The sequence below is a fragment of the Lactuca sativa genome, chromosome 1 (genome assembly GCF_002870075.4).
Source record: "Lactuca sativa cultivar Salinas chromosome 1, Lsat_Salinas_v11, whole genome shotgun sequence".
Classification (NCBI taxonomy): domain Eukaryota; kingdom Viridiplantae; phylum Streptophyta; class Magnoliopsida; order Asterales; family Asteraceae; genus Lactuca; species Lactuca sativa.
In genome coordinates this window covers 125,521,680-125,529,348 of record NC_056623.2, presented here as the reverse complement: position 1 = coordinate 125,529,348, position 7,669 = coordinate 125,521,680, and the positions used below count along the sequence as shown (strand labels likewise).

General features: G+C 36.0%; 2 long non-coding RNA genes across 2 annotated transcripts; one reads left to right on the top strand and one right to left on the bottom strand.

Moving 5' to 3' along the window:
* Window positions 1–3,850: 3,850 nt before the first annotated feature.
* Window positions 3,851–6,009, bottom strand: LOC128128461 (uncharacterized). The gene is made up of 4 exons (XR_008226412.1): window positions 5,924–6,009; window positions 4,281–4,341; window positions 4,000–4,189; window positions 3,851–3,931 (listed from the first exon to the last, which is right to left on the bottom strand). It is a non-coding gene; the product is annotated as an uncharacterized LOC128128461 (long non-coding RNA).
* LOC128128465 (uncharacterized) lies at window positions 4,218–4,716 on the top strand. The gene is made up of 3 exons (XR_008226417.1): window positions 4,218–4,367; window positions 4,435–4,541; window positions 4,614–4,716. It is a non-coding gene; the product is annotated as an uncharacterized LOC128128465 (long non-coding RNA).
* Window positions 6,010–7,669: the final 1,660 nt, after the last annotated feature.

Here is a 7,669-nt window from a genome sequence, read left to right as displayed (position 1 = left end):
CTGTATGTGAAATCTCTCCAAGTATGTCAAATCTCTCCCAAATCTCCCTAAGTATGTGAAATCTCTCCCAAATCTCTCTTTGTATGAGAAATCTCCCCAAGTATGTCAAATCTCTCCCAAATCTCTCTGAGTATGTGGAATCTCTCTCAAATCTCTCTCAAAATCTCTCCCCGACTTTCTATAATCACTCGGGGCATCCCGACCCTCGAATTTGGCGAAAAATAGCCCAAAATCGGAAGTCTACGCGAAAAACGGACTTAAGGAAACGAACCCTCCGAACCGAAAGTACTATTCATCAACCGAACCGAGAGTACTGTTCATCAACCGAACCGAGAGTACTGTTCATGAACCGAACCGAGATCACTGTTCATCCGAGCCGAATCGCGCGTAGAAGGAAGGTCCGAACCGAGCCTCGCATAGAAGGAAGGTCCGAACCGAAGTTACTGTTCATTACTGTTCACAACAGTTCCTTCGGTTCTGGCTCCCCTTCGGACCGAACCTCCTAACGTCGCTTCTCGCCTTCGCTTCGGACTGTTTCTCATCGGACCGAGCCTCCGCTTCGCGTCCCGCCTCTAGACTCAGCCTATCGCGTCCGAACCGTGCACCATCTGACCGAACTTCGGCCCAGAGACCGAGCCTCGGCCGAGATCCGAAGGGTCTCGCTGGGAAAGCTCGGATTTCACCCGTTTTTGCGTATTTTTGCGTTTTAAACCCATTTTTAATTATTTTAACATAGGATTTTCACCCAAAACTTTATTTTAAATTATAAGACCCCTAAATTAATGATTTAATCACATTTTAACGATAAAATCTTATTTAAAAAGGAGTTGGTAAAGTACAAAAAGAAGAGTGTTGACCTTACTTTAGTTTATGACGCAAGCAACCCCCACACCCACTCCATGACAACCCACACTCCTCCCCACCATACCTTGTACCTTTTACTCCCTTTCACAAGTAACCCCCACAATCTAAGGGCTGATCTTACAACCTCTCTCCTCATTCTCTTCAAACACTCTCAAATTACACCAAGATTGAACTCCAACTTTTTCTCTCCAACTTCTCTCTCTAACTCACGATCTCAAGGCTGATCATCAAGTGTTCTTCCACTCTTGGTAAGTGTAATCCACCCTCCCTGTGATTCTCACACTTCATTCTACTCGAATCATTGATAGCTCATACAAACTCCATAACTATCATGCTAGATTCTCGAAAATCTTCAAGACATTCCAAGTGTCCTTGAGTTAAGCACCTCCATTCTTCAACAATCATCTACTGAAAAAAACTTAAGGTGAGTTCATACCCCTACATTTTCATGTTTTCTCAAGTTTTTAGGGGGGGAATACAAGCCAAAACATCAAGAACATATCTAAATTCTTCTAACAGCTTTCATCAGAAAAGTTGGACTCCATTCACGGACTGTTTTGGACACCTTAAACATTTTAGTTTTCAAAACTGTTTTAGGTGCATGTAGTTCCACTTCTTAGCTTTAAAATGACTACTTGCACATCTCCATACGATTTTTCTACAATTTATGGTGATTTTTACAAAACTACCTATCATTTCAAACACCAATCAGGACCAGTCTGTGATTATGGACTTTTTCACCTAAGTTACAGGTCATTAAAAATCATGATAAAAATTATGAGTAAACTAGACACATTTTGGGAACTCCCAGAATTTACGGATTTAGTTTTCGACTTCGTATGATTTTTCTATGAATTTTCAAAAATAGTGTAGAAAGGCTGAAAATTTGTTAACAACTTGTAATTTTTACAACACTTTGTATTATGTTGAGCAAAGTGTATAAGGTCAAGTTCTAAGTATTGAATGTGATACGTTGTAAAGTTTATCATCATAAACTGAAAATAAGTCATTCATGATAAGATTATTCATTCATTTAGAACATGTATATATATATATAAACTATAATAAGCATAGTTTAATGGATTTCATAATCCTAACGCTTTTTCATAAAAGAGTTCTTATATATTACAAACGTTTTGGATAAAACTATAATAGGTATAGTTTTCGATACATCACATAACACACACGTACGAAAAGGGTACATTCATACAGAAAGGTTTTACACTCCCGCATACAACTTGTAAACTTGTTAACCTAGATTGTGAGACATTCTCTTTCCGTACATCCGACTGCGGAATATAAAATCCTGTACGTTATAATCAGAGTCTCCCGGAGGGAGAACGTGATAATTGTATATAGATCTATATTGGGTTTGACACCCCACACCTTGCTGCTAGCTACAGTTGGACCTGCAGGTCTACGGGTGATAATTGTCATTTCAGTTTTTCGACGCCTGAGAAACGTCGTGGCAGGTTCATTTAGTCTTAAGTATGATTATAGCGGCTCACATATGGATATAACAATACATAAAGTTTACGGGATTTTTATAAAACTTTAATGGGTTTTATGTCGATTTTAAAATCACTTTTATCTCAATAAGTACCGATATTACTGTCTACATTCGGTTTTTGGTATTTATGACTACACATCACACTACAAGAAAAAAGGCCTTTTACGACGCTCATTGCGCGTCGTAAATGGCTCAGATGACGCGCAAATGCGTGTCAAGGAAGGCCATGTCATAAAGATAGACGACGCGCATTTGCGCGTCGTCTAGAGACGACGCGCATTTACGACGCGCATTTACGACACGCATTTACGACGCGCGGTTACGACACGCAATGCGTATCAAGGAAGGCCCTGTCATAAAGGAAGACGACATGCATTCGCGTGTCGTAACCTTACGACGCGCGTGTTAATGACACGCAATGCGTATCAAGAAAGCCCCTGTCAAGAAAGGCCATGTCATAAATGAAGATGACACACATTTTTGCGTATCGTAATTTTAAATTAAAAAAAAAATTATTTATGGATTTACTTATTTTCATATTAAATTTGCATTTTATGTCACATAATGGAAAACAAAATACCATATACAAATAATACAATGCATTGCACAAAAGTTAATGTTACACAAATAATCATTCGAATAGTAGACAAATGTAATACTACAAATAATCATTCCAATAGTAGACAAATGTAAGATTTCAACATTTTTTATATAATTAACTAAATTATTAGCCAAATTTCCTAAAATACCAACATACTTTTCTATGAAGAGCATTAACACTATTCTTTTCCATCAAAAACTTCAAAACCTGCATAATTAATTTAATGTTTAATCAGCTACAGGTCAATAAGGTAGGTTTAAGCAAAAGAGGTTCATAGTAGTAAGATTTTACTTACCACTGTTGTTAATGACATTGAAAGAAGCAGCCCAACAAACACCCCCTCAGAAGGATTATTACTAAATGAAACCACAAACAAAGTTAAAAAGTCAAGTATTTTGTGACAACCCCGGAACCAGGGGTAAGACTGTTTTTACCCATGGTATGACCTAATACATGATAATAAAGACTTGTTTAACAAAAAGAAAAATGATTTCTCACGTGACATCACTATTAAGAATTGATGAAAGAGGGTACTCCACACTGTATTGCCAACAAGCTTGACACCAACACCTAAAAGCTGGAAAAAACAATAACAGAAATAAAAATAAATGTAAGATTTGAGATAACAGATGCATAATTCACATGTCTACTTTTACCAATTTATTTTATGCAACATATATGCAGCTGACAGTTAGGAGTAAAATAAGGGATGGTTGCATATTTAGTATGATAAATAAAGAGATTTGTGGCATAAGGGTGCATAAATAATAAAAAGAAAAAAGGAAGAGGAAAGTTGACTTACATAATCAGCAAATTTCTGAATTGGTGCTTTTAACATAATACATAAGAGTGGTCCCAAAGGGATAGCTGGCAGCAAAAAATCTCAGGCAAAAAAAATTCCAGGAGAAAACAGTTAGTACCTCAAAAGCAAAGGTTTTATAGGGTTAGGCATGCACCTGCAAGACAGGGACTAAGATTATAAGTGATGTGAATGGGACATAGTAATTAAAGGAATTTTTGTTACCATTGTTCCATGCATAGTGGTTGGGGTAGAGTGTTTTTCCATCACTGTTAACACGGAAGGGTCCAAGTTCTTCCATGGCTCCATATCCAAACAACAAGCATCCTAGCCCAGTAGAATACCTTCATTAATAGTGGTTCGATCTTACTCTAAATTTTGGTGCATTTGGATGATGATCTTTAGAATCTCCATTCTGATTCATGAATATTCTAATTAATTTGGTATTGTAGAATGTAGATTGGTATCTGCATTATTAAAGTTCATAGGACTTACTACTGACTCACTTTTCTTTTTTTAATCATTAGCCTTATGCAGCTCTCAAAGCTAGAGAATATCTTGATAAGCCTGCAATACATGAGACAATGGTGAAGGTATGTAGATTATATCTTATATTTCCTACACAAATATAGACAACTGTATGTTGATGTCATTATGCAGGTTAGCGCTTATCTGCTTGGAGAATACAGCCATCTTTTGGCTAGACGACCTGGGTGTAGCCCAAAGGACATTTTTGTCATTATACATGAGAAGCTTCCTACTGTATCGTGAGTATTTCTATTTCTATACATCTATGTTTTCTTTTGTGATCATCATCTATTTTTTTTTTGTTTCTACAGGACTCCAACAATATCCATTCTTCTCTCAACATACGCAAAGATTTTGATGCACTCTCAACCACCAGATCCCGAATTACAAAACCAGACCTGGGCAATATTCAGCAAGTGAGTTTATAACAAATAGGAGCTACACTTTTTTTTTGTATATGCAAAATTTGATAATATTTAATTTCACACACATTGACAGATATGAAACATGCATTGATACTGAGATACAACAAAGAGCTGTACAGCTATTCATTTTCAATAGCACACTTGCAAAAATTTTAAACTTTTAAAACCCATCTTAGAAGGACTAAAGGTTAGAAAGGAGAAGTAATGAAGCTATGAGTTGAGAAAAGAGTAATCACAGCAAGGTCTCTAAAACAGACCTGCTGTTCAAAATGGATTTACTCCAAAATCTAAAACAGAAACATAGATTTAACTAAATTTTATAGGAAACTATGATTATTCAGGATTCCAGAACTATAAAGAACTCCTTCTAACTCCAAAGGATGAATTAAATATGAATTTTACAAAAAGGTGTATCACTTCTGTCTCCAACAAGACAGTCAAGTGAGGTTGGCCAATTCTACCCAACTTGTAAGTAGAATTCGTCCATACCAAAATTCAGAGAAGTAAAGGACATACAAATGAAAGTCTCAGAGTTGGAATTGAATGAAAAGCATTTCCCAAGCTCCGGATATAAAATTCACATTGTGGGCAATCACAACACTAGTAAAAGTTGTTGACTGCCCACTGATCTGGAGTCTGGATCAATTCTAACCAATTTATAATTGGAAATAACACCCCATCTGCTCCAGATCTTAAATTCATAATATCAGGAACATATAGAAACTTGGAATCACTCTGGATCCTTTTCCAAGCCTTATAAATGATGAAAACAAAATGACATATCAGAACAGACCCGAATCAGACCTAACAGCAAAGATTCCATTCTTGCACATAGATAAAGTCCTTACCAGTGAGGTTGGCCTGCTTAAGAAAGTTAGCCAACTCAATTTGTGAACTTTGGGAACTGGTTTGGGGTCCGTTTGAGTTCTATAGCTCAAGGTATGATTTTTACAATATGACTATAGATCTGATGGAAAACAAAATCATAGGCACCCGTGATTCCGTTTTAGTTCTATAGCTCAAGGTATGATTCAAAGCCCTTTATTTTAAAGACAAAAGATCTCAAATATACATGATAAGGTTTCTCACGAAGTGTGATCTTATGCTTGTTTTCTATATATAATCCAAAGAAACACAACCATTAATTTAACCAAAAGAAACTCAACACAATTTAGATATCATGATTTGTTACTTACCCCTTTTCTGTCGGAAGGACGAGGTGCTAATTCCTTCTTGGTGACAACATGCCCTTTATTTAGACCCACAAAGAGTCCTGTGTTTGGATGTTTTGGAGCCATTGGAACCTGAAAACATAAACATATATTAGCGTAAAGCAACATACACTTCACAACAGTTCATCAACTTAGCCTATGCAGTTTTAATTCAATATGACCTGAAAACCTTACAAGCCTCAGACTACAATCAAAATGCGCAATATATATTCTTATTAAACATGAAGCTGATTACAAGATATAAATGAGTTTATGCGTGCCAATAAGTTTGTAAACACCAGCAAGCTTATAAGCACATGGAAAGCATCTCGGAACTATAAGAAGATGCGGGAAAACTAAAAGTACAACGAGGGAAGAAAAACAACCTGGGCAAGAAGAATTTGAGACCAAGTAAACTTTAGTTGCTGTACATTTTACTTGCTTCTTGAAAGAAACCCCCAAATTCTTAACTCCACACCGGAGGAATATCACGTGATGTACGTCAACGAGGATGTAAGCCTGAAGTGGGCCCTCAATTCTACAATAACAAAAAGTGTATCTTGTTATATGTAACAATATGATGAAAACAATGTAAAAGGGGTTGAGTATTGAGGTGGTTTAGTAAATACTTTGCTTTCCAGACGAGATTCTATCAACTTCAGCTTCTCATCTAATTTAAACATCATCAGAGTTGGTTCTGTAAGAATAATTTCATGCAACAAATGTGATAGTCATACTAATTTAAACATCATCAGATTTGTTTCTATAAGCATGTGTAACTATTAACTCGAGAGTAACAACACAATATACTACTTGTCTTCATTTTCAGATAAGGTGCAATGGCGTTGCTGTTCAAGGTAATATCCAATATTTTTCCTATTTTTAAAATTACTAAATTACCAATATCACTTATCAGTGTGCATTCTATTCATTACCTATGTTAATGTTACAGGATCCAACAAAGATTTCAGTGTATCGTGACAAAAGGTTTCCAGGAACACAATAAGAATATGAACGCGCACTCAAAAATTCAACAACCGTATACATTGGCAACATGTCTTTCTACACTACTGAAGAAAAAAATGGGATAAACCTTGTTTAAGAGATTTATCAATTTCTGAATCTAAGAGAAAAATTAATATTAGATCTGGAGGCTGATGAAGTTAAAGCAAAGAAGAACAAGGAAAGTTTTTTTTGGAGATTGTAATATGGCCTTATGATGTCTTCCAAACAGAACCGAGGCAGTTAGCCCAAAAGGGTAACATAGGCTCATGTAACCCACAACTTCATCCAACTCATGCAAGTGGTGCACTTGGATTCATGGGATCTATTAGTTGACCTAGTTAAAGCTCATTGCATACCTCCCAAAGACTCGTTTATTATCTCTAAATATGATAGACAAACTAAACTTCAAGTCAAGAAACCTGCACAAAAAAGTGAACTTATTTTTATCACAGATTAACACATAAAACCCAATAAACAAAAAGAGGATCAGACCATATAAATTAGATATGAAATAGAACAGATAATGCTCATTAGAGAAAAGGAAGCAAAAGAGAACATTTCAATGAATCTAAAACCTATTTCCACTAACAATTAATCTTAAAAAATGAGAAGCTGGAGAGAGAAATAGCACATACCAAAGAGAATTTTCAACTGGGGAAGGAGAAAAGAAAAAACAGAAAAAAAAAACAGAAACCCTAACCAACCTTGGTCGTTGAGATGATGGTG